Genomic DNA, 26,628 nt, shown 5'->3' with positions numbered 1-26,628 from the left:
TTACGCTGGGTTTTACAGATCAAAAAGGTAATCTGAGAGGGACCTCTGTCCCTTTACAGTTAGTACTTGCACCTCCTTCCTTTACACACAATGAGCCTTTGCTTTTTTTTTTTTTTTTTGCTTTCACAGAACAACAGCAACAGCAACAACATTTTCATTCATTTTTCCATCCATTTTCACACACACTCTCCTTTCCCTAACAGAAGGTCCTGTGCTCTGGCCTGACCCTAATACTTTCTAGGCTCTCTTGGTAAAACACACAGAGGAACCAAGATCCAACTGTGCTCAGGAGAAGGATCCCACACATGCATGCATACACACATTTCCCATGCTTTGCCATGCTTTAAAATTAAACTTTAGAGAATTAAAATTTAGAGGTACTCACCTTCTTTCCAGGCAGCCTTTGAGCTCAAACTCAAAACCCATTTAAAACCTAGATCCAATGGTTAAGGCTAAGATAAAGTCCACCCACAGACTCAATGGGGTCTGTGCCGGCATGGGAGGCTTACCTGGGCCATATCCATTTGTTAGGCTAGCTTGGAGTCCCATCTGTGGGTCGCCAATTGTTGAAAGAAATGTTCTTCTGGGTTCAGCTCCAAGTGCGGAAAAAGACACTGGAGACATGGGGGCTGCTTGGAAAGATGCTTAATGTTGGACAAGGCCACATGGCTTGAGCCCTGAACAGAAAAGGTGATCACATGTTTCAATGTTGGTGGAGAAGAAGAGAAAAGGGCTGAGGAAGGGGCTTGCTAGGCTTTTTATACCCTGTTTAGTCCCACCTCTCTGTTTCCTGTTCCTGTGTAAGAAATGTATTCTGATTGGTTGTCAGACTCCCATGGTGCCATGCAGGGGGCTACTCTCTAAGCTGTTTTGAATCCATAGATGAGTTCTCAGATGCCATGTGGAGAGTTGAGTAATATCCCTTCCCCCTACAGCTGCAGTGGAGAAGTCTTTATTATGTAAAGTGGGCTAGCCTGGCCTTCTCAATGGTAGATGGGCAGGAAGCTACAGGAAACTATTCTGTCTTTTAAAGCATGTTTCTTTCTTTTCACATCCAGAGAAATATTCTGCCTTTTCAATATTTCCTAGGATATTTCATTTTTCTGGGAGGGGACTGGATGATAACTTCCCACAGGTGTCCCGGAGTTATCTACACATTAATAATGATCAAGAACTAATAATATTTCCTTATACATTTTAGTGACCTTTCGTTACATAATTGGTGTTTTCTTTCATACGTTTGGATTTCTAATTTCTGTTTCTGTTAGTTAGCAATTTCTAAAACAAATCCCACATGAAAAAGTATTCAAAGCCTTCTTGATTTTAATTGTCAGTTTATTTATTCCCGCACATTTTAATATTTATTCATTTTTATATCTCTGTTTTTCCACTGTTGTGCAAACACAATTCTAGCAGCTGCTAACATGTGTAAAATTAAATTTATATTGTACTCCTTTTCAAATAGCCAACAAAATATTTCTGGTTTTAATTCCATATCTTGCTTTACCATTGCTTCTAACCACTAACTTCTGAATAGCTACTTGGACCGACCTAAGTACTGAACCTAATTCATATATTCTTGTTTTTTGGAACTGAAAACTAAATTTCAGAAAAAGTAAATCTGTATTGCTCTGGGAATCTACCTATGACATTCATTCTTGAACTAAATAGGGGAATAAGACTGAACAATTCTGGCTTATAAACATCAGGCACTTTTGCCTCCCCTTTATTACATATGACTGCCTTATATACTATCGAACTTTGACCTTCCGGTTGTGGACTTTTCTTTGGGGCAGAGCAGAAGGAGAAGAGTGGAGCCCCCCATTAGGGTGTGACCCCCCCCCTCAGGAGAGGGCGGTCGATTACGTTGGACTATTACGAACTCAATACTATCTTGAACCTGCGCAACTCTATCTTTTTCTAATTTTTAACTGGTATGTTGAGTGCATGGGATTGTCTGGTTGTATGAATGATCTCACTTTTATTTTTATTAGCTGTATCTGTGTTTTAATTCTATCAGTGAGGACTGTTTGTGTGAGAGCTTGAGTATGAATGATTCGGAGGACCTGGCGGGGCAAGCGGGGGCCATTGGGGTGGTTGGGGGAATTATGCCCACGGGAGAGAGTCGGAGCATTGCGGTCATAACAGGGAGAGGCAGATATGGCGGGGACTTTAGGGCTGGCCATTATAGGGGAAGGAGGGTTCGCTATATTGCAGAGATCCCTCCTTCCGGCCCTATGAGTCCCACTCCAAGGTCAGATGGCGTGAGCGATCAGGACCCTGGTCTCAGGCTGTTGTCGCTAAATGCCAGGTCTGTTATCCATAAGGCTCCCCTCGTCCGGGACTTGATTGTAGACGAGGGGGCAGACCTGGCATGTATTACTGAAACATGGCTGGGCACAGAGGGAGGAGTCCCCCTCGTAGAGCTGTGCCCAGACGGGTTTCAGGTGCTTCATCAGCCGAGAGCCCAGGGAAGGGGTGGCGGTGTGGCTATTGTAGTCCGGGAGTCTTTAGCTCCTCGTAGGATCCCTGCTCCGGAGCTTGTCGGGTGTGAGTCCCTGCTAGTGAAGTTGGACCTCAAGGGTCAAGCGGGTTTGCTGCTAACGTACCTGCCTCCCAACTGCGTTGCAGCGGCCCTCCCTGCGCTCCTCGAGTCAATAGCCGAGCTAGCAATTGAGTTCCCTAGACTAATGGTTCTGGGGGACTTCAATTTGCCTTCGCTCGGTGAACACTCTGATGGAGCGCAGGAGTTCATGGCCTCCATGACAGCCATGGGCCTGACCCAAGTAATTCGAGGCCCTACCCACTTGGCGGGACATACACTCGACCTCGTATTCCTCTCGGAGCAGTGGAGTTATGATCTTGGTCTGAGGGGAAATGAGATCATTCCCCTGTCGTGGTCAGACCACTACCTGCTGAGGCTAGACTTCCGGAGGCCAAACCCCCACCGTAGGGAGGAGGAACCGACCAGGTGGTTCCGCCCCAGGCGACTGATGGACCCTGTTAGGTTCCAGACGGAGCTTGGGGTTATTCCAGATGCTCTCGCCCACAGTTCGGCGGAGACTATTGCTGCGGCCTGGCACTCGGCGGCATCGGAGTCTCTAGACCGAATTGCGCCACTACGGCCCCTCCGGGTCAGCGGCTCACGGAGACCCCCTTGGTTCACCGAGGAGCTCCGCGAGATAAAGCGCCGGAGGAGACGCCTAGAGCACCGGTGGAGATCCGATAGGTCCGCATCGAACCGAGCACTGTTGACAGCTTGCACCAAGGAGTATATTTGGGCATTGAGAACCGCCAAAAGATCACATATTGCCTCCTTGGTAGCGTCCGCCGAGTCTCGCCCAGCCGCCCTGTTCAGGATAACCCGCTCCCTCCTAAATAGGAGGGAGACGGGGAACCCCCTGCAGGGTAAGGCTGAGGAATATAGTCAGTTCTTGGCGGACAAAATTGCTCGGTTTCGATCGGAACTGGACTCCACCCCTGCAGATCCAGCCGGGACACAGGGGAATAACTTGGTAGACCATCTCTGGGTTGAGTTTCAGGATGTTGCCTCCGGGGATGTGGACAAGGCTATGCGAGCTGTGAGTTCCTCCACCTGTATACTGGACCCGTGTCCCTCTTGGCTGACTGCCAACAGCAGAGAGGTGACACGAGGCTGGATCCAGGCGGTTGTTACCGCTTCTCTTCGGGAGGGACACCTCCCCACCACGCTTAAGGCGGCGGTGGTGAGGCCCCTCCTGAAGAAACCGTCTTTGGATCCAGCAGTTCTTAACAACTATCGTCCAGTCTCCAACCTCCCCTTTCTGGGGAAGGTTGTTGAGAAGGTGGTGGCCTTACAGCTTCAGCGTACCTTGGAGGAAGCTAACTACCTTGACCCCTTCCAGTCTGGCTTCAGGCCCGGTTACAGCACTGAAACCGCTTTGGTCGCATTGACCGATGATCTCTGGAGAGCCAGAGATGGAGGCTATGCGTCCATCCTGGTTCTCCTTGACCTCTCAGCGGCTTTCGATACCATCGACCATGGTATCCTTCTGCGACGACTGCGGGAGGTGGGGGTGGGCGGCACTGTTTTACAGTGGTTCTCCTCCTACCTCTCGGACAGGTCGCAGTCGGTGTTGGTGGGGAGGGAGAGATCGTCCCCGAGGCCCCTAACCTATGGGGTGCCGCAGGGTTCGGTTCTGTCCCCCCTGCTATTTAACATATACATGAAACCGCTGGGTGAGATCATTCGAAGGCACGGGATAAAATACCACCAGTATGCGGACGATACTCAGTTGTATCTGTCCGCCCCGTGCCAACTCAATGAAGCGGTGGACGTGATGAACCGGGGCCTTGAGGCTGTTAAAGACTGGATGAGAGCTAACAAACTGGTACACAACCCGGAAAAGACCGAGTGGCTGTTGTGTTTCCCTCCCAAAAATTTGGTTAATGTTCCACCAATCAGGCTGGGGGGGCAAAATTTATTCCCCTCAGACAGGGTCCGCAACTTGGGGGTCCTCCTGGATCCACAGCTGAGTTTTGACCACCATTTGTCGGCTGTGACCAGGGGGGCATTTGCCCAGGTTCGCCTGGTGCGCCAGTTGCGGCCCTACCTGAACCGGGAGGCTCTCACAACAGTCACTCGAGCCCTTGTGATCTCTAGGCTGGAATACTGCAATGTGCTCTACATGGGGCTGCCCTTGAAGAGCATCCGGCGACTTCAGCTAGTCCAGAACGCGGCCGCGCGAGTGATCATGGGCGCACCTCGGTTCGCCCATATAACACCAATCCTCCGTGAGCTGCGCTGGCTACCTGTTGATCGTCGGGTGCACTTCAAGGTCTTACTTACCACCTATAAAGCGCTCCATGGTAGTGGATCTGACTATTTGAGAGACCGCCTCCTGCCAATCACCTCCCTGCGTCCCATCAGATCGCACAGAGTAGGCCTCCTCCGAATTCCATCCGCCAGTCAGTGCCGACTGGCGACTACGCGGAGGAGAGCCTTCTCAGTTGCCGCTCCGACATTATGGAACAACCTCCCCGTGGAGATCCGTACCCTCACCACAGTCCAGGCCTTCCGCATAGCACTTAAGAACTGGCTATCCCGTCAGGCCTGGGGATAGGATTACTCTCACCCCGCCCGAATGTTGAGTGAATGTTGTGTTTTATGACTAATTTTTCTTTAAACCACGATTCTTTTCTTTTAAGTCTTGTCTTGCACTCCCTTCCCTTCATTGTTGTAAGCCGCCCTGAGTCCCCTCAGGGAAAAGGGCGGCATATAAATTTTCAATAAAATCATAAAAAAAATCATAACCTCTTGGATGAAAGACTACGTATATATTTCCTGTTTGTTTATATCTTTTCTGTTTCTCTTCCTTCCTGAAAAGACTGTGCATTGTTGGTTGAAAGCAGAGGTCCCTTCTGTTACCTGTAGTCCTCAGCTTACAACCACAATTGAATCCAATATTGTTTTATTTCTTTTGCAGTTAGTATTATTTATTTTTGTACTTATTTTAATCTTATTGTAGTTCATCCTTTGGGGCAAAGAATTCAGTGACATCGTCTTGGCCACTCCCACCCAGTCACATGACTGACAAGCCACTCCCACCCAGTCACATGGTTGGCAAGCCACTCCCACAAAGCAGGCCACACCCACAGAGTAGGTTCCAAAATTTTTTGAAACCCACCACTGCCAGGTACCATGTGGTGAAATGGGTAGAGGGCTAATCCTATCTTTGTTGAATCTTGGGCATTTGCCTATGAATAGACCTAGCTATCTCTTTATCTCTTAAGTATGGACATCTGCTGTGGGCTGGTGGGGGCTATTAAGAGTGAGTCTGTTTCCTGCCTAAATACATGTTTCTCCATTTCTCATCCAGGGAAATATAACATTCTGTCTTTTAAAATATTTCCTAGAATATTTCATTTTTCTAGAAGAAGGGTGGAGGATAACTTCATACAGGGCACAATGGTTCAGCAGCTGAAGTTGCTGAGCTTGTCAGCCAGTTGCCTTGGTTCAAGACCATGTGACAGGATAAGCTCCTGTTACTTGCTCCAGCTCCTGCCCACCTAGCATTTTAAAAGCAACTGTGAATATATAAATAGATACCATTTCAGTGGGAAGTTAACAGCATTCTATGAGCCTCAGCATCCTGGCCATATTATCACAGAAATGTCTTCAGACAGCATTGGCTTCCTTGGCTAAGAAATGGAGATAAGCACAACCCCCTAGAGTCAGAAATGACTGGCAGGGAAATGAGGCACAGGTGACAGTTCATTAACCAAAAATGGTATGTGTAAATGATAATGAAATCAGCATATGCTTTATTTCTGGAAAAAAGCTGTTCATACTTGAAAAGTCTTCTTCCTGATTAATGGCACAACTAAAAAGTTTCAGAGAAGAATTACAGTTATTGGGAAAATCCATTTGAAAAAAAAAGGCATTTCCTTATTTATTTTATCTCTAATTATTTAGGGCTTTATATTTTAATATCAAAATGTTAAATATTGCCTTGTTGCAAATCAGTTCAATCCTTTCAATAATACATTTATATCCTATATTTTTGCTTCTGCATTTCATATACAGTAGCTGTAAGCTTCTGCTGTTCACATGAATAGTAAATTATAATGAGCATATGTTAGAGTATCTGAACTATGAGTAAAACTAAGCACTTGCTGGAATGGAAAAGTGGAGCTTAAATCAAAACGTTTATAAAATTCCCATTTATAAAAATTATAAAAGCAGACATACATTTAAATATCATAAAGGATGCTCTTTGTCACTACATCACTTGGGCATCTAGTTGTAATGCTGATTCTATTAGAATCCCATGCCACTCTTCTGATCCTGATTGGGATGAAGAGACTTCCAGTTTTTTGCACCTGGAATCTCACACTTATGAGATTTGTTCCTAGTCTTGTTTTTAGCTTTATTAGCTACACTAAGCATTATTTTGGGAACATTTTTTGGAAAAATGAATGAATGAATGCCTGGACTAATGGCATTTAATTAAATTAATAAATCACATTGCATGCTATGTGGTAAAGCAATTGCGATCAATCTATTTAAGGTTCAATTCTGGAGAAACTAACCAAGAAAAGGATTTTTTGCAATCCACAATTAAGCCATTGACAATTTTGAAAAAGATAGACCCTACTGATTATTAGGAATAGGAAAAATTAAGAAAATGATTATTAGGAGAAAAATTGAAAGTGAAAAGTAAAACACCTAATGTAATAAAACTATTATGTAAATATTTGATGCTGCACCTAATGTACATTGCTTTTACTGAAAAGAAAGCATATAGCTAATGGTATATGTAGTGTTAAACATTTGGCAAATTCATGCAAATATATCTTTCTATGGCTATTAGTCATGGAAACACTGAATTTCATTGAATGGCAATAGCAGAGATTGTTCAGGCTTGCTATCAAATTTGTTTGGTCCAGTGAATGAGAATCAGCAATTAATTTTTCATGCAATTTTCATGCTTTGATAATGGGACAGCATGTTCTGACTGTGACTATCTTTTGTATACGCAAGCAAAATTGGAACCTGATAAGACTCAGCTCTAGACCTTCTCTTTCCCATTCAAAGAGCAAAGGAAAGCACGGAACATTTTTGAAAGAGATGAAATGAACTAGTGGCTTAATTCTGATTGACTGATTATGTACCATCAAGTTGGTATCTAAGCTCTAACTGAAGCTCTAATGAAGGATTTTACTTCCATTAATTCATTTTCATAGAATCTGTAAAATAATGAATGAAAATTTCTCTTTTAATTATATTTTTATTAAACATTTTTTGAGAAAAGAGAAACAAGAAAAAGAGAGTTAGAAATAAAAAAATGAAAAATATAAAATATAAAATACAATATAAATAAATGGGCAATTTCCAAGCATCATAAAACATAAATTGGTTAGGTAAGAATTTTCAATATTTCAGTAAATTGTTGTTAACAAGTAAATGTTTCATTTTAAAACTACAGGTTATTGTTAAAGTAATTTATGTCAGAATAGTGACAAATCCATCTTTATTCAATACATATTTGGAAGTGCTGAGATGTTTTTAATAAATCTAAATTTTTGATCTAGCACAAGTCAGATATAGAATGCAATTCAACCATTGTTTTCAAATCAAATTAAATTCTATATCAGATTTACTTCTGAAATATGAAATTATTTTTGACTCTGAGATATACTTTCATAATTTAATTAGTTCTTGTTTTGCAGAAAGAGCTCTGCCCATGTTTGAAGAGGGGAAAATCATATATCAAGAAATCAAAATATTTACTTCTACAACTTAAAAAATGATTTGGTAAAAAGATATTTTTCACAGTAGGCTTGAGTGAGAACTGGTTTATTGTTCTGTGTAAATAATATACAATTAGTGACTTGTATTAATGACTTTAAACATACTGAATATTAAGCCATATGCTTCTGTACAATGTTAAGATGTGAGCAGTTATGCTACCCACAATAAAATATGAACATTTTAATTGTCAGTTGAAGCTTCATATAAGAATTACTTTTGAAGGAAGAAAACAGAAGTTAAACACAGAAATGTTCCTGCAAGACAAGACAAGAAAGTAAACAGGAAAAGGCCTCAAATCTGGGTAGTCAACTAGGATAGAACAATGATGACAGAATAAATTTTGGTAGCTCAAAATTCTATAGTAAGTCCAACTCAATTTCAGCCTGTTTACACTTATGTGGATTGCCAAACAGCTTATTGAAATATGACAAGACTATATATAATTAATCATTCTGAAAGGTTTTCTAAGATAGATCAGACAATATATAGTTTCCTAAAACTTTTTCAAAATGAATTTGTACAGTTTTCAGATTTGTAATGACAGTCTAGAACTGAAATAATAATAGTAATGACTCACTAGTTGGATAAAAATGTCAAATCCAGTCTAAACACCTGGCTATATGATGAACTATAATCATAATTACATCCTGTGATGAAACCTTTAACACCATCAAACAACATCTGCCTATCAGTTTTAACTGTTGAAAAGAAAAAAAAATCTAGATAATTGCAGATTACCAGGGGATAGTAAAATAGGAGACAAAGAACTGGAGAAGATCATAAAGTATCAAAATGTAAAAATCAGGATAATAGAATAACAGAATTGTCTAAAATAACAGAATAGTCTAAGCCCCTGTTCATGCAGGAGTTCCTATACCATTTGAGACAAATGTTTATGTAATATCTTCTTAAAAACCTCCAGTGATGGAGCATCTACAACTTCTGAAGGCAAGCTGTTCCACTGATTAATTGTGTTGGAAGAAATGAATTGTTGCAAGAAATGTCCATTTGGTTTAGTTCCAAATGTGGAGAAAGACCCTGGAAACCTGGCTGCTTGGAAGATGGTTTAATGGTGAACAGGACCGCATGAGTTTGAAGTTCTGGGTAACTGACCACATGGTGTGGAGAGTGAGTGTTATTTATACTGCCTCTTGGGCTTTGACCATGAGCTTCTATATTCTTGTGGCAAGGGCATGTATCCTATTGATTGCAGACTCCCCTGAGGAGTCATGTTTGTCTGAATCAAGAGTGTTTGAACCTTGCTGGGTGATGTAATGAAGGGGCTTGGTTGTGCCATGTGATGAGCTTGATAATCCTATTATGTCCTGAAGGGTCTTGTCTTTTGTTTTGTAGATAAGATGGCAGCAAAATATCTGCTGGGGGCAGGGAGCTGGGCCAGTGTTTCTGTTTTCTTTAAGATTGTTATTTCTCTTTTAGGGGAAATATTCTGCCTTTTTAATATTTCCTAGAATATTTCATTCTTCTAGAGAGGGGTGCGTGCTAAATTTCTACAATCGTTCTAAGTCAAGAAATATATGCTGGTCTTGTTGTATTCGGGTCTTTTCCCGTGTAAGATTGAGATTGTCTTGGCAACAGGTCTCACTCACCATCTTCAGGCTGGTGTTTTGGGCTTAAAGTGTGATTGGAGCTGCCGTCCCTCTACAAACCTTGGTGGGGGTGGGGTGGAGTGCTTGACCTGTTTCAGCAAGTGGATTGATTGGATGTGTGGCTGTATCATGATTGGAAGATTAGTGCTGATTGGTGCTGGCTGTGGATGCATTGTTGTTTTGTGTTGTAACGGCCTGGTTGGTGGATGGGGCTCGTTTGTTTACCAGAGCTGGTTTCCAGATGTCTGGTAGGTGGGAGGTATCATCACGTTTATTCATGTTGCTTCTCTATTTCAATATCTTCCATAATTATTCTCTTGTTGAAGTGTTCCATTTTGGAGATTAACCTGGTCCCTTCAAAATTAATTTCATGTCCTGTAGCTTTAAGGTGCTGGAAAAGGGAGGAAGCTTTTTCTTTTTTTCTTACTGCTTTTTCTTACGTTCTTGTGTTCTGTGATGCGTGAATTTATTCTCCTGTTCGTTTGTCCTATGTATGTTGCAGGGCAGATTTTGCATGGTATTTCGTAGACTCCTTGGTTTTCTAGCTGGATCTTGTCTTTGGGGTTTCTTAAGATGTTGTATTTTTGGGCCAGTGTTGAAGGCTGTCTTGATATTGTGTTTGTGGAGAATTTTGCTAATTTTATCTGTGGTGCCTATGATGTAAGGGAGGAGGGCGATGCCGTTGTCCTGTTTTGTGTCTCGGTTTTTGGGGAAGTCTCCCTTTGGATTAGGTTGGTAATTGTTTTTCTTTGGAATCTGTTGGAGATTAATACGTTTGTGAGAGTGTGTAATTTAGTTTTCAGGTGGTCTTTGTCAGCTAGGCTTTTGGTTCTGGAGATGAAGGTCTTGGCTACAGAGTTGATCTGTGCAGGGTGGTAATGGGATTGTGCATTTAAGTAGCGGTTGGTGTGTGTTTTTTTCCGGTAGATGGTGTGTCCTAGGGAGCCATTGGGTTTTTTGTAGATTAGGACATCCAAAAAGGGAAGTTGGTTGTTTGCTTCTATTTCCATAGTGAATTGTATTTTGGGGTGTAGGCTGTTGAGATGTATGAGGAAGTTGTCTAGTTTTTCTTTCCCGTGTGGCCAAATCATGAAAGTGTCATCAACATATCTAAGCCAGAGTTTGGGTTTGTGTTCAGATTTATCTAAGGCGTTAGTTTCAAAATGTTCCATGTATAAGTTTGCAATAATGGGTGAGAGGGATGATCCCATGGGTGCTCCTTCTATCTGTTTGTATCTTTGTCCATTATGGCTGAAGTATGTGTTGGTTAGGCAGTGGTTGGTCAGATCCAGGATGTGTTTAGGGGGTTGTGTTTGTTCTGGATAGCTGTCAAGGCTTCTTTTATAGGCACTTGGGTGAAGAGGAATATGACATCGAAGCTCATGAGTAGGTCTCTGGGTTGTAGGTTTTGTTTCTTTATTGTTTCTATGAAGTGGAGTGAGTTTTGTACGTGTGAGGTGATGGATTCTGTGTAGGGCTGAAGTTGTTTGGCGAGGAATTTGGCAATGTTCTGTAGAGGTGAGCCTATGGAGCTGACTATGGGTTTGAGTAGTGTTCCTTCTGTGTGTATCTTGGGGGGGAGGGAGAGAGAGGGAGAGGGAGGAAAGAGATGGAAACAAATGAGAAAGAGAAGAGGGAGAAGGAGAGGAAAAAGAGAGAAAAATAGAAATAAGAGGGAGAGGGAGGGGGAGGGAGAGAGAGAGAGATCTCCATTTCCCACAGAAAACACCAGGAACCACAAAATTTGAGCAGGCGTGGCTGGGGGGGGTGTCATGTGACTGGGTGGGAGTGATGTTGAGTGGGCCATGTCCACCCAGTTTTTGTGGCTCCTGGTGTTTTATTTTCTGTGGGAAACGGGTCCAAATGGCTCTTTGAATGTTTAACATTGCAGGCCCCTGCTCTATGCCCAGGGGAAGTTGCCACTGAATATCCATTGATTTATTCCTCCTTAGTCAAATATCTTTGAAGAACATTTGGTAGGGGAATTTTTGTTGTTGTTTTCAGACTTTTGTAAATATTGTGATTGTTGATTACCAACATTTCGGTAACAGCTATGATTTCCTTCCTTACTTTCTTCCTCCCTCCCTTCCCATGTATATATGTACATACACAAAGAGCATCTATGCTTTCAATGCAAATTTAGGCCATGATCACCATATTCTTTTGCTACTTGGGAAATTATTCAGTATCTTTTAGTGTGGATATATCCACCAATCTTTTGCCATTTGACTAATGGTAAATCTGTATGAGTTTATGCATTATAATTACCCATATTCTTATGTATTATAATTTCCTAAATACTTAAAAACATTTCACGAGTTGCACTAATATAAACAGTAATCCTTGCTCTAGCAGCTGAAAGAATATTATCTCTGCAAGGAAGATGGAGTCAACTGATAATTATTTGCTAGTACAACCCTTAACTCAAGTAATTATCTAACAGACAGAATAGCAATCCTCAAATGCAAAGCCTATGATGGCCCAATTTTCTCGATATTTGCTATGTTCATTGTCATTATGAACAGCTATCTTTGCCAAGGAAAATGAGAAATGAAACCATTGTGGCACACTGCTAACTGCTTATTGCCAATAGTTTGGCAGTTCAAGTCCCACCAGTTCAAGGTTGACTCAGCCTTCCATCCTTCCGAGGTGGGTAAAATGAGGACATAGATTGTTGGGGGTAATATGCCGACTTTGTAAACTGCTGTAAAGCAGTGTGAAATGGTATATAAGAGTAAGTGCTATTGCTATATTGATTATATTGACACTGCTAGGCCTGTAAATACATGCATTTGTTATCATTAGTTTCCTTTGTCTCGCATAGGAATTCTTGGCACAGATTTGACTATTGAATCCGAAACTTCAAATTTGTCTTCTTAACTGACCAAATTTATCAACCAGGGTTAAGACTGGCCCTGACAGTGATCAAAGTGAAGCAACTGGCATGAAAAAGCAGCAAGTTGTTTGTGATTTTAATTTACTGTTGCACTTTTTTTCACCCTCAGAAATGGAAATAGGTATAAAATAATATGGTTGGATTTAGATACTTTGCTCCTTTATTCTGTGGCACAGTATAATGATTCTGTGCATCTGGCAGAAGAATGACTTGAACTAGTATAGGCCAAGCCAAAATAATAAGGAGTCTGGTTTTTAAATATAAAAAGCTCAGATTTAATTATCTATTCAACTGTAGAGCTCATATTGGGTTCAGGGAAAACATTAAGGTTTAGCCTGAGTTCAGGGCACTGGAAAAATCTTGCAAAAGTAATCTCTTACTGTTAGTTACAATTAAACTCTTCTCTTTTAAAGAAGAACTGCATTCATTTCCTAAATTGGCCATTTCATTTACTCCAACTACACTAATCAGCATGATAATTATTGAGGAGTGATGTGTTCCCTCTGTGGTTGGTCATTCTTGACATATTGCCTACTTGACAGTCTCTCAACTTTTACTCTTATCATTGCAGATGAATCACTTCCTTAATAGCTTCTGTTCCCAAAACAATGTTTTTCCCAGTAAAAGTATTGCAAAGATCTGTGTTTATTTCTGTTTATCTAAAAAGCATAATTAAAGTATTCAAACTATTAGCATTTGGCAATATTACAGCTAGATGTAGTGTTCCAAAAAGTTTAAATGTAGTTTATTCTTTTTTCTAGAGCAGAGTTTAAAAAATATTGCCAATATATTATAGTTCATTGCTGTAAAACATAGGCTGCTGAGAACTCACTGAAATCAATGAGATTTAAATGAGCATATGTGATGATTGCAGTCACATATTTTAATTGTATGAAAATCTATCTGTTAGAATAATGAACTTTCACAATATGAACATTGGGACTAAATTTATGTCACTAAAAGGTAGTAGAATAGGATGAGTTTTTCCTCTATTCCCAATTTACAGACTGATATTAGAATTACAAGGTTCATGGTTCACTGAAAAAAGGTATTGATAACAATGTCCTTTTCCCCCTCTATTTTTCTATAGAAATTTTAGTGGTGTGATGTACACATTGTTTGCTGGCTTAGCAAACAATGCTTAGCAAAATTGTTCAAATTGAAAAGTTTCAGTTGTGTTGTGCATGAATTTTATAGCATTCTTTAGTACTTTAACCACATAATTCATGTAACACAACTCCATTGGTTCCTAGAATCCTTCACATCCCATCCTTTATGTTTGACACAGTATTCTCAGTATATAGACTGGTAAGTTATGTCAGTTTTGATTCTTATTCCATTGGTTTCCAAAGCTATTTTTCCAATCTCTTGAAATAATTACTCTAGAGGAAACTTTTAGCAGAAAATAAATGTATAGCCACAGTGAAAAAGAATGGAAATACATATATGTCAGTGGAATGGCTTACCTCCAGAAGTTGTGGGTGCTCCATCACTTGAGATTTTTTAGAAGACACTGAACAATAATATGTACAGAATGGTATAGAGCAGGGGTGTCAAATTAGATTCCGTCATGGGCTGCCTCAGGAGTTTGTTTGTCCTTTGTTTGTTCCTTGTGTGTGTGAGGGGGTTGTCTTGGCCCTTATGGTCAACTGGGTGCGGTTAGGACCATGGGCCAATTCTGCAGCCTACTGCGGGCTGAATTTGGCCTGTGGGCCACATGTTTGACATGTCTGGTACAGTGTTCTACTTGAGCAGGAGATTGGACTAGAAGGCTTCCAAGCTCCCTTCACTTCTGCTATTCTATTCTATTACAATTGAGAATGTTACAAATAGGTGAATAAGAGCACTTAACTTAGTTAAGAATATAGAGGATGAACAAACTGTTCTTATGTCCTTCAGTGATCAAGTTATGAGCAGAATCTACTCAACGTGTATATTAATTGTTCACTATGGACTATTATCTCCATTGCTTTCTTTCATCTCCTAATAGTTACAGAGAAAGGAATAACAATGAGTTGTGAAGATGGTGTGACTTAATTCTATTTGTGTTCATTTATCTTGATAACATTTTTTGCTTTTCATTTGCTCCCCGTGCCTTAGAAAGTTTGGCATTCTGAATACCTCTCAGAATGTACTTAAAGAAATTGAAGATGCTTTCATAATAAGAAGTTTAGCTATAATCTACTGTAGTATATGATTTTCCACTAATGTTTCCATGAAAACAAGCATTGTGAGCTTAAAACTCTATACTATATATTTTTCAGTCCTGACTTGACAGAGCAGCATGAAATTGAATGTCTATGTTTGGTCAGAAAGGCCATCTGAGAAGTAGTTAACATGTTCATGTGTCATAAAAGAAATACTTTCACAAAGCTGACTAAAGCCAGTTACCCAATCCTTTGAGAATGATTTCACCCATTCTGCTTCCTTTTAATCATTATTAATAAAATAGGGGATTATTTCAGGAACTTATATTGAGTAGGCCAAAGTGACATCAACAACAGCTGAGCAAACTGGCTGAGTTTGGATGTGAATGCGTACATTTTTTCCCTTAACAAGTCAGTGACAATATTTGATGAAGCAAAGGTTCTTGGAATTGGAACATTTTTTTAAAAAAAAGAGACCACTATTTTAATTCTTTTGTCTTATTTTCTAATCAAGTGATGTTTTGTTGACAAAAGGATGGGGATTGCCTCTATCTTATTCTGATATATTACCAGATGGGCTATATATTCCTTTTCATTTGTTTATATTTTCCTTTCCTTCTTGCTAATTTCCATTTATCTGGAGCATGAGGAATTATAATAAGCCTAAATAAACATTAAACTCAAGAATGCAGAATGACTCCAAATTAATCTGCAAAAGAAAGCTGGTTTTAATACCTTTTCCAGATTGATAGGGTCTTATAAAAATCCTGGTTACTATTTAACCTTTGGAGGCTTGACCTACCTAACATCGGATCTGGCCAGTAAGAAATATTTATCGTTGAACTAAAATGAACTTATGGAAATATTGCCAGCATAAATGAATAAAAGGAGGTTTTAGTCTTGCAGAGAAACAAGACTGCCATTGTACTGCTAACCACAGTATAGAGGTGACTAACATGACTGTAAGTAGTTATCAGGACAAACTTCCTTCCTTCCTTCCTTCCTTCCTTCCTTCCTTCCTTCCTTCCTTCCTTCCTTCCTTCCTTCCTTCCTTCTCTCAACCTCTCTCTGTTTGTCTCTCCCTTCCCCCCTCTCTTTCTGTAACACACATAGGTTACTCCAGGAAACTTACAAAATTTTAAAAATGCCACCATATTATAAAAATCTATTAGAAAAACCATACTCCACATGCCATGGCAGAAACAAGACAATTAAATCAGGCTTTTCAGAAAAGCACAGATTGAAGCCCACGGTATCTTGGGAAGAATGATATTTCATAAACATGTCACCCCAATCACATTACCCTTTATCCTGGACCCACCAGATGCACATCCCTAATTGATGGGACCTGGATGTAACATACCTGTCTTTCCATTCTTGTGGACTGTGTGGATGTAATAGAGAGAAGGAATCTGGCCCCAAATTATATAGGGTTTTAAAAATGATAACCACCTTGAATTGTACCTGAAAGTATATTGTCAGCCTGTGCAGCTTCCACAGAAGAGACATATGCATAAGTCTAGGTGTGCAAGAAATTGTTTGGGCCACTGCATTCTGAACTAACTGAAGCTTCCAAATACACTTCAGAGGAAACCTAATGTAGAACACATTACAATAGTCTAGACAGGAGGTGACCAGGGCATGACTGTGAGAAGGATCTTTTGATCCAGGAATGGGCATAACTAGTGCACAGCATTAAGTTGTATCAGTTGAGGAAACTGACCACTGAGTTAACAGGAACAGCGTTTATTGAATAGAATCACTTGCAAAAGGTAACGATGTACAATTCAGCACCCTGCTCTGCTTGACAGCTATTTATACAGGAACTGTCAAGCAGAGCAGCCAATGGGAACAAAGTAAAAGTCCACTTCCAGCCCTGCGCGTCTTAGCCAATAGGTGCGAGCCTTTGGTTGCCAGGCTGTCAGTCATATGTTGAGAACTTGCGGATGATTGTAAGTTGAGGACTTCAGACTAGTCGTAAGTTGAGGACATTACAGTTGCCACATACTAAGGCCTTTGGCAAAAGATTTAGAAGTGTCAAACTTAGGGGTGTCAAACCTACAGCCTCTGGGCCAGATGCGTCATGCACTGGCCGTTTAGAAAAGAGGGGGAAGTCATAATCGTCAAGTGAAAACAATGTGATGCCATAAGTTTGACACCCCTGTTGTATATCAATAGCAGAGAAGATTCCAGTACTATCTCATCATAAGATCCCAGAGGTTAGGAAGAGAACTTGATCTGCAGCAACATGAGCATTTAAACTTGTTTCTACACTCAAATCTGAAATACAGACATTCACAGCTCATCATGTTAGAAATATGGCTTCTTGTCACCAGTAAGTTGTCACATAGGATCATTATCTCCTTTCCCCAATTTTAGGGCAGTGACTGGCATAGGACCTGGAACCCAGTAAGGTGGCATCCCATTTCTTGCAACACTAGATTTCAGGAGCATATGCCAGGTTGATTTGTCCATCTACCACTAGAAATATAGACAAATGTGTTCTTACTACAAAACATTTGATGAATTTGAAAGAAAAATGTGATTTAATTTTTCAATTTCATTTTTATTAGCTGATAAGGGGCTGTATCTGACTGAAAGATTTGTACTCCATTATGTTACAAGAATTATAGTGATGTCCACATGAAATTGACATGAGCACTGTAGCAGCCTATCAGAGCACATGGGAGTGTCCTATTGCCCTTGAATAGTTGAAATTATATTGGTTACAACATCATTGTTAACTAATCTCATCTCCTTTTAATGGCCAAATGGATAGCATTATAGATCCAATGGGAATCTATAAAATCTAATATTTCAATGCCAGAAACATCAATATTCTGTAGACCAAAAACAGTGCCAAGACACACACTAACCTGATACAGTATCAGAGGGAACATGTTAAAAAATACAGTCCACAGTTATGGAATATAATTTCATTTTCATTTAATTTCATTTAATTGCCACTATATTTTTGTTAAGAAAAACGACTTTCAAGTTTTAATGATGAAAAGATTCCTTAATTCAATAGGGAACAAGTGAATTAATGTTTGTTGTATCAATATCCATATTGACACACACAAAAAATCAAGTGTGATTTTTTATGTGTCAATATGGATGACTCTGCTTTTGCTACATAGATTTGCATTTGCCATTTTGAGATGTAATTTTCCAGTTAGAGCTCTTTAAAGCTCTTTGCAATTTTTATACATTTACTATTCTGTACAGCATTATGTTATTAGCAAGTATGGTTACTGCTCAACTTAAATTCAGATTGTTTATAAATAAATTCAAAAGCATTCTTTTCCAAGAGACCATAGTCAAAACATCTTTCCAACTTCAAATGCTCCCATAGGTGTGAGACTTTTCCAAAAATAATTTGAAAGTTCAAATAAATAGGTTCTGAAGCAATTCAGAAGTAACTCAGAAAATACCTAGACCCAACATGTTCAGTAGTTTGTAGATATGAGTTTATTTCTGATTTAGCAGCAGTTCATTTGAAATTAAAGCATATTTTCCCCTTTGCAAGGCTGCAGCCCAATGGACCCTTTGGTCATCTTCTCATTGACATTTTCTCTTGCCTCATCTAGGTCCTGGACTTGCACCATTGTGCTTGAAACTTACTCCAGACAAAATAAAATCTGGTTTGCAATCCCAAATTCCCATTGATCATTCTAGCTGAATGGATTTCTCCTAAAGATGGATGCTTACTCTCTCAGACTACAGAATCTTTGTCATTGGAAGTGTATCTTGACATACTTCAGAACACCTTTTACTCATTGAGATTAGCATACAAACAATATTTATATTGTAGAAGTGTGGATCATTGGTTGTTATTAAACAATACATACTTCTATACCAGCACATTTTCAGGACTGACTCTGGGAATTGTTTCAGAAATGTCTGGATATGCTTATGGCCTTTCTACCTTAGCTAGATAGAGATAGCTTGGCCTCATTTATACATTAATGAATTCACATTAGATGATAGCAATAGCACTTAGATTTATATACTCCTTTACAATGCTTTACAGCCCTCTCTAAGTGGTTTACAGTCATCATATTTCCCCCAAGAATCTGGGTCCTCATTTTACACACCTCAGAAGGATGGAAGGTTGAGTCAACCTTGAGCCTGGTGAGATTTGAATTGCCAAATTGCAGTTAGCCAGCAGGCAGCAGAGGTAGCCTCCAGTACTGTACTTTAACCACTGTGCCACTAGAGCTCATGATGTATTAAACACAAGGATCCTTTAAAAAACTGTTTATAAAGTAACACGGCAGTGAAGCTGTTAACCAAGATAAAACATTCTAATCATTTAATTCTTGTGCACAAGCAACCTGTTTATTTCCAAGACCACTCAATTACCATTGCCAATTTTGATTATAAAAAATATTCAGCGATTAAGAACAGTAAATCTGAAAGATTATTTATTTTTTGTTGGAAAACTTTCATCAAAAGCTATAGCTGTGTGAAAAAGTCCTGCACGCTTTCAGTTTTAAGCTGTATTTACATGTTTAATCAATTTTTTACTCATAGAAACCACGCAAAATTGGTACTTTGATGAAAATTTCTGTAGTTGGATTGAGATGCATAATTTTTATTAATATAATCAATGTCTTTTTAAGGTTTTGAGTGAGTTTATGTGCTAAAACAAATACAACTTGAATTTTCGAGAATGTTAGGATCAAAAGTAGCCAATCATCAATGAGCTTTGGCTGACCAATCAAAATGCACAGAGGCTAAATCTATGAGCCAATCAATGTTGTCATACTCTCTGACTATAAATAGGCATGAAAAGCATCAAGAAATTTAATTTAGCTTTGGCTGCGGGCAAGGATGAAGGCCTTTGCTTTCACCAGTACTGAGCAGCAGCATTGCACCATTGTGCTTCATGAAGGGAGTTACTCCTGTATAGAAATAATCAAGAGAGTGAAATGCCATCGCACCACAGTGAGCAGCGTGGTTGAAAAATACCAAATAACTGGTTCAGTTGATGACAGGCTCCGCTCTGGAATACCAAGAAAGTCGACAAAACAGCAAGATCAGGCTCTGCAACACATTTCGATGGCTGACAGGAAGCTCACCTCATTTCAGATTACAAGAATTTGGGGTGAAACATGTGATGTAAAAATGTGCACAAGCACAGTGTGTTGCAGATTGCTTGCCAGAGGGCTCAAAGGCTGCAGGGCTTGAAGTAAACCTTTGCTCACAGACGCTCACCGCTCTCGTTGACATGCATGAGCCAAGAAGTTTGCAGAGTGGACCAACAAACAGTGGGCCAAGGTCATCTTCAGTAACAAGAGCAATTTGGGAATCAGTGCAATAAGTATGTCAGAAGATTTCCAGGTGAAGAATTTAGGCCATACTGCCTGACTCTAACTGTGAAGCATCCATTGCACATGATGATCTGGGGTTGTATCACTGCTTCTGGTATTGGTCAGATACAATCGTGCAAGGAATCATGAATTCCAAGCAGTATGTTGAAGTCCTGGAAAGGACCATGTTTGTTTAGATGTTTGTTTGTTTAGATGTTTATTAACATTTGTAGGCCGCCCTTTTCCCTGAGGGGACTCAGGGCGGCTCACATAAAATCAGGGAGGGGGAATACAAACAATGACGTAGACACATATAATAAAAGTAATAAGCTTCCTTTAGCTCAGCAACTTGTAGAGAAGGACTTTTACTTCCAGGATGACAACGCTCCTTGTCATCAAGCCATGTCCGTCCAGAAGTGGATGAAGAAGCATGGTGTTCGACTCTTGGATTGGCCAACTCAGAGCCCAGATTTGAACCCAATTGAGAACTTGTGGGCCAAAATTGGTTATGAAATAAGCAAGAAGCATCCGAAGACCAAGCAGGAGCTGATTTAATCCATTATTGCAACCTGGCACCACATTGTCACCAAAGATCACATGCAAAGACTTATACAGTCTATGCCGAAGTGATGCCGTCTGGTGATAAGCAATAAGAGCTGGCCAATTTCATATTAGTAACCATATTTGGTTACCTAAACGATCCTTTTCAGGTCCACAAACAATAAAAATGTTAACAAAACATTACCATCAGCCTTAGTGATTGCAACACGTATGCCACTGGGTATGCATCAGTTAATCTGTTTTCATAGTCATTGTAAGCATGCATTGTAAGCATGTGAGAAAATTCACTATCCCCATTCAAACAGCACCAAATTACAAAAAGCTTATGCTTTTCACTTAAAAAATACCAGTATTTATTTAAATATAACAATATTTGCATAGCAGTTAGCATAAAATATCATAAAATCAATGGGCTATCCAAAAAATGTCATAAACCATAAAGTGTGCAGGACTTTTTCACACAGCTGTATATAAAGTTGGGTAGTTGAGAAAGGATCTTTTAGTAATGATGAAAGTTCTCTTTAAAGATATTAACGTAGTGCTTACTTTGACATCATTTAAGTGCAAAGGGAAAAGTCTATATATTTTTCTACATTTTTAAATGTAAATTGCCTTATATCTAGTCTAGACTGTTTTTCTGATTTTTTGAAGCCACATTTTATATTCATGAAAGTAGTAAGATGACAAATTTATTACATTTACATTAGTGAACATTCTAAATTAGTCCTGCAGTATTCTTAGCAAGATTTTAGAAGTAGTTTGCCATTATTTCCTTCTTAGGGTTGAGAGACAATGATAGTGCAAGGTGACTCAGCTGGGTTTGTACTAAGGCAGTACTAGAACCCACAGTTTCCTAGTTTCTGGTCTGATGCCTTAACCACTACTGTGCTGTCCCAACAGTATACAGCTAATTTAAAAATTAGAAGCTGTCTCCTTTAAGCAACTATCTCAAGGGAAATGCAACTACCTTGTGGGAAATGTAGTCCCATAACATGTGACCACATCTGTGCTCCCTGATTGGGCAGTGGGGTATTTTGCCCAGGAAATTGTTTATTACTTCACACTCACTGAATCCCTGTCAGCGCTAGCAGAAGCAGCTTTGTACCAGCAGCATGGGTTAGAGGAATTAATGTCTTTTTACAATACGTGAAGGGACAGATCAGGGAAAGTCAGAAGAACCTCATTACTGAACTGTAAGTTTTGCTATTAAGGATTCCTGATAATAAACTTGATCTGAAAAATATTCCCAAGTGTGGAGTTAACTGGCTGCCTGAGCAGAACCTCATTGCCCGGAGCAGAACAGTAAAAAGACATTAACCTCCATCAACCTCCTCAGAGTAAAAAGACATTAAAAACTCCTTTAACCTCCTTTGTCTTCCTCTCTGAGCTCTGAAGTAAAAGACAGTAGAAATCCTTCCACCTCCTCAGAGTGAAAAGGCTTTGAAGTTATTCCCCTCAAGTAAAAAAAACAAAAACAAAAAACCTTCATTTGCTTCTGAATGAGAAAAGCTGCTAGGATTTCCTGCCCTTTTTTGGAGCAAAGAGAAACAACCCATTTCAGCAAAAGACCGATTATCTCTCCTGAGGTGAAGGACTTTGTTGCAATTGAGAGAGTGTGTTAAAGGGAAATCAGGATTTGCATGATAAAGCAACCCCCCCTTTTCATTCCCAAAGCTAACAAAAAAAGAAGTTCTTTGTGTAGTGAATGCCTCATGGAAAAATCTCCATGCAAACAAAATTTGAGTAAGGAAGAAGCCAGCAGCCCAGCCTGCAGAAAGCTAAAAGAGACATAAGGCAGAGGCAGACCAGCTGAATGAATTAAAAGAGAGTGCATGTTATGTTCTTGCTGATTTGTTATTGTTTGTGAAGTGGGAAACGGTGCAAGCCCTTAGGAGGTATCAAGCCAGCCAGGTCCAAGAGGGGTTCCGAGTTCGGGTGCTCTCCCTTAGGAATCCCAACATTGGAGAGGCAGCTGAGCCAAAAACCTCAATAGGGATGCCATTGCAACCAATCCAAACAATAGACACAACAAACGCCATTTAGTGGCCACTCTAGAACTGCAGTCCAATACCTTAAGCCAATACTAGCAACACGCTCTAGTGGCTGGCAGGTGAACTGCGCCTGCATCTCCAAAGCCTCTCAACGCACTCTAGTGGCTGGCAGGTGAACTGCGCCTGCATCTCCAAAGCCTCTCAACGCACTCTAGTGGCTGGCAGGTGAACTGCACCTGCATCTCCAAAGCTTCTCAACGCACTCTAGTGGCTGGCAGGTGAAGTGCGCCTGCATCTCCAAAGCTTCTCAATGCACTCTAGTGGCTGGCAGATGAACCTTTCTAACCATGGCAGAAAGGTCAGACATGCCTGAACCCATCTTAGACTCAGAATTGGTCACCCAAAGGTCAAAATTGGATGCCCAACTATCAGAAAAAGCGGAAACACATCAAACTGCCTATGACCTAAGACAGCATAGAAAGCCTACGCAGTTCCGACGCAGCAAAGACCTTATACAGTCCAATCTGAAGAGGGAGACAGCCCCAGATGAGAAGGCTGAGTATGAAGCATCTCAACAGTCATATGTAGCTCACTCCCATGCTTCCAGGAAAGCGTCCTCATCCCACCCCAAAGACACATCAGAAACAAATGCCAGGTCTGAAGTGTCTCATCGTTCGCAAGCACCATCTCAGTGGTCACAAGCAACCCCCTCTCACGCTTCTAAGACGACATCCTCATCTAGTCCAAAAGTTACCCATGGAGAGAAGGCCACATCAGCGAGGTCTCGTCGTTCACATACGACATCTCAACAGTCACACGCAGTTTCCTCCCATGCCTCCAGAAAGGCCTCATCTTTCCGATCAAAGGCAAGTAGCAGCGTCTCACAGCAATCTTCCCATTACAGCCACAGGTCACGGATATCTACAGCTGGCGAGGCAATAATAGAAGCTAGGATGGCAGAGATAGAACTAGAGACAGCAAAGGAAGAGCAGCTGCTGAAGGAAAGGTTGGCAACCGTGGAAGCAGGAAAGGCAGCTGCAGAAGCCAAAGCTCAGGCAGAGAAGGCAGCAGCAGAAGCAGAGAGTGCCAAAGTTAAGGCTCAACTGGAATACCTTCAGTGCAGGAGGGAAGCGAAAGAAAGACTAGTATGGGCCAAAGTTCTATAGGCCGAGGCTGGTGGTACCTTCCTCAACTTCGATCCTAGGAAGGTAGAAGCAGAGAACCCAGATGCACGCTTCGAAGCCTACGTAAACGGCCAATACATAATACAACAGGAACAATCAACAAACCCACAAGCTAACGAGACAGCTAACTTCATACAATCTGCATCATTCGACCCCTCCCCCAGGATTGGAGAGCCTACTCAGACACACGATGCAATTATAACAAAGTCCCAGCGACGTCAAACAATCCCCAGCCAGCAGAGACACAAACAGCTGCAAATAGCAACCTCAGCATTGAAGCAAAGGAATTCCAACCAATACTGCCAGGCAACCTGAGCATCATTTTTTCATTTTTATTTCATTTTCCCTTTATTTGTATGCCGCCCTTTTCCCTGGGGGGACTCAGGGCAGCTCACAGTTCAAAAAAAAAGGGGGAGGAGGACAAACAGTTTCCAACATACAGACAATACAACATATTAAAAACACAACAGCCACACAATTCGAGTGGGGTTAGAGTCTTAACCCCAGGCCAGCCGGGACAGCCAGATCTTTAGGGCGGCGCGGAAGGACTGGAGGGTGGTGAGGGTCCGAATCTCCATGGGGAGTTGGTTCCAGAGGGTCAGAGCAGCCACCAAGAAGGCTCTCCTCCGGGTAGTTGCCAGTCTACACTGGCTAGATGATGGAATTCGGAGGAGGCCTAATCTATGCGATCGTATCGGTCTAGTGGAGGTAATTGGCAGTAGGCGGTCTCTCAAGTACCCAGGTCCAGTACCATGAAGGGCTTTGTAGGTGATAAGTAGCACCTTGAATCGCACCTGGAGATCAACAGGCAGCCAGTGCAGCTCGCGGAGGATAGGTGTTACGTGGGTGAACCGAGGTGCACCCACGATCGCTCGCGTGGCCGCATTCTGGACCAGCTGAAGTCGCCGAATGCTCTTCAAGGGCAGCCTCATGTAGAGCACATTGCAGTATTCCAGCCTAGAGGTCACAAGGGCACTCAAACAACAGAGTAATCAACACGAACAACCGGCAGAGCAACATTGAAAACAACCTCTGCCCATGCCATGGCAAGATGAAGCTAAACAGAAACTTCCCAAAGAAAAATATCAGCTGTTACCGGCAACCGTGTCTACACCCACTGATCTCAATGGCCCGAACCAACAGGAGGCCACTGGTCCTGAACCCAACAAAGTCCTGGAGCACACCGTACCGTCTCTCCCAGCATACAAGACCGGAGCAGAATGGCAGTCTGGCCGGAGGAGCGTGGACTTGAGGTCTCAAGAAACACAGAAGTTCTCTGACATGCCAGGTCAACCCTATCGAATATGGAAGCACATCTTCCTACGGGCTGTTCGTGCCGAGTATGTGCCACCAGACGGAGAGATCATACATATGATAGCCTGGTTAGGCCCACAGTCTGCACAAATGGTTACAAGTATCTTCCACTCTCATCTGACGGATCCAGTCACAGCCTGTAAAGAGGCTTGGAAAGAACTAGATAGGCGGTATGGCACTTCTGCTATGACCGAAGACACACTCTTGAAGCAGATCAACGATTTCCCTAATATCAGTCGAGACAACCATGACCAGCTGTGGTCGTTCTCCGCACTAATTAAGCAACTAAGGTTAGCTCAACAGGAACCTGAGCTGAACGGCATGTTACGCCTCAACCGATACGCGACACAGCTAAATATCATTCAAAAGTTACCAGAACCAATAGTTGAAAAATGGATCGAAGTTTATTTGCTCTACAAGGAAAACAATCAAAGACATGATCCCCCCTTCACCATCCTTGCAGATTTTGTCCAAAAGCAAACAATGGGATATACCGATTCCCAAGCTCAAGCCTTTAGAAGGCCAGTGTCCCCAGAGAGCAAAAAATGTGTTCCGAACCACGGACCGAGTAACAGTCTCATATGAGATACAAGAAAAAAAACCTTTGTGTCAGTTCACAAAACGCAAATCTCCAACCCTGACAGGAACGATTCCGACGTGCGACCATCAAGGAAAATTATAGTTAAACCCTCAACAACAAACAAAGACCCATTCTGTCCATTCCACGAGTCTTCCCACCCTTTGAACAAGTGTAGAGAATTTGGAAAGAAACCTATGGAAGAAAGGAAAGCCCTAATTAGGGAGTACAAACTCTGCTATAAATGTTGTGATTCTACAGATCACATAGCCAAAGAATGTACAGCCAAGGTGCAATGTCATCTATGCAAGAGTAGCAGGCACCCTGGCGCCCTACACCCAAACTCTGAGATGCATCGTCCAACGGCCCACACCCCTCCACGCAAGGAGGCTCCACAAAATGCCAAAGCCCACCCAGAAATTAACACAGAGGTAAGCGTCAGATGCACCTCAATATGTGGTGGCTCTTCAACACCCCGCACGTGCCACAAAATTTGCCTGGCCAAAGTCTACCCTGCCACTCACCCAGAAAAAACCGTGTACGTAATCTTAGATGGGCAAAGCACCAGATCATTAGCGAGGTCAGCGTTCTTCGATCTCTTCGACGTCAAAACCGAAGAGACAGGATTTACGATCTCAGGGTGCACTGCATCCCAGCGTACGGTGGGGAGGGAAGTCAACGGATTCTGCATAGAAGCGTTAGATGGGAGTGCACAGTTCCCACTGCCGTCATTACTAGAATGG

The sequence above is a fragment of the Thamnophis sirtalis genome, unplaced genomic scaffold (genome assembly GCF_051295495.1).
Source record: "Thamnophis sirtalis isolate CommonGarterSnake01/CBP01778 unplaced genomic scaffold, rThaSir2_p1.2 scaffold_4, whole genome shotgun sequence".
NCBI lineage: Eukaryota > Metazoa > Chordata > Lepidosauria > Squamata > Natricidae > Thamnophis > Thamnophis sirtalis.
The sequence above is the reverse complement of the archived record's forward strand: the minus strand, read 5'-3'. Positions refer to the sequence as shown.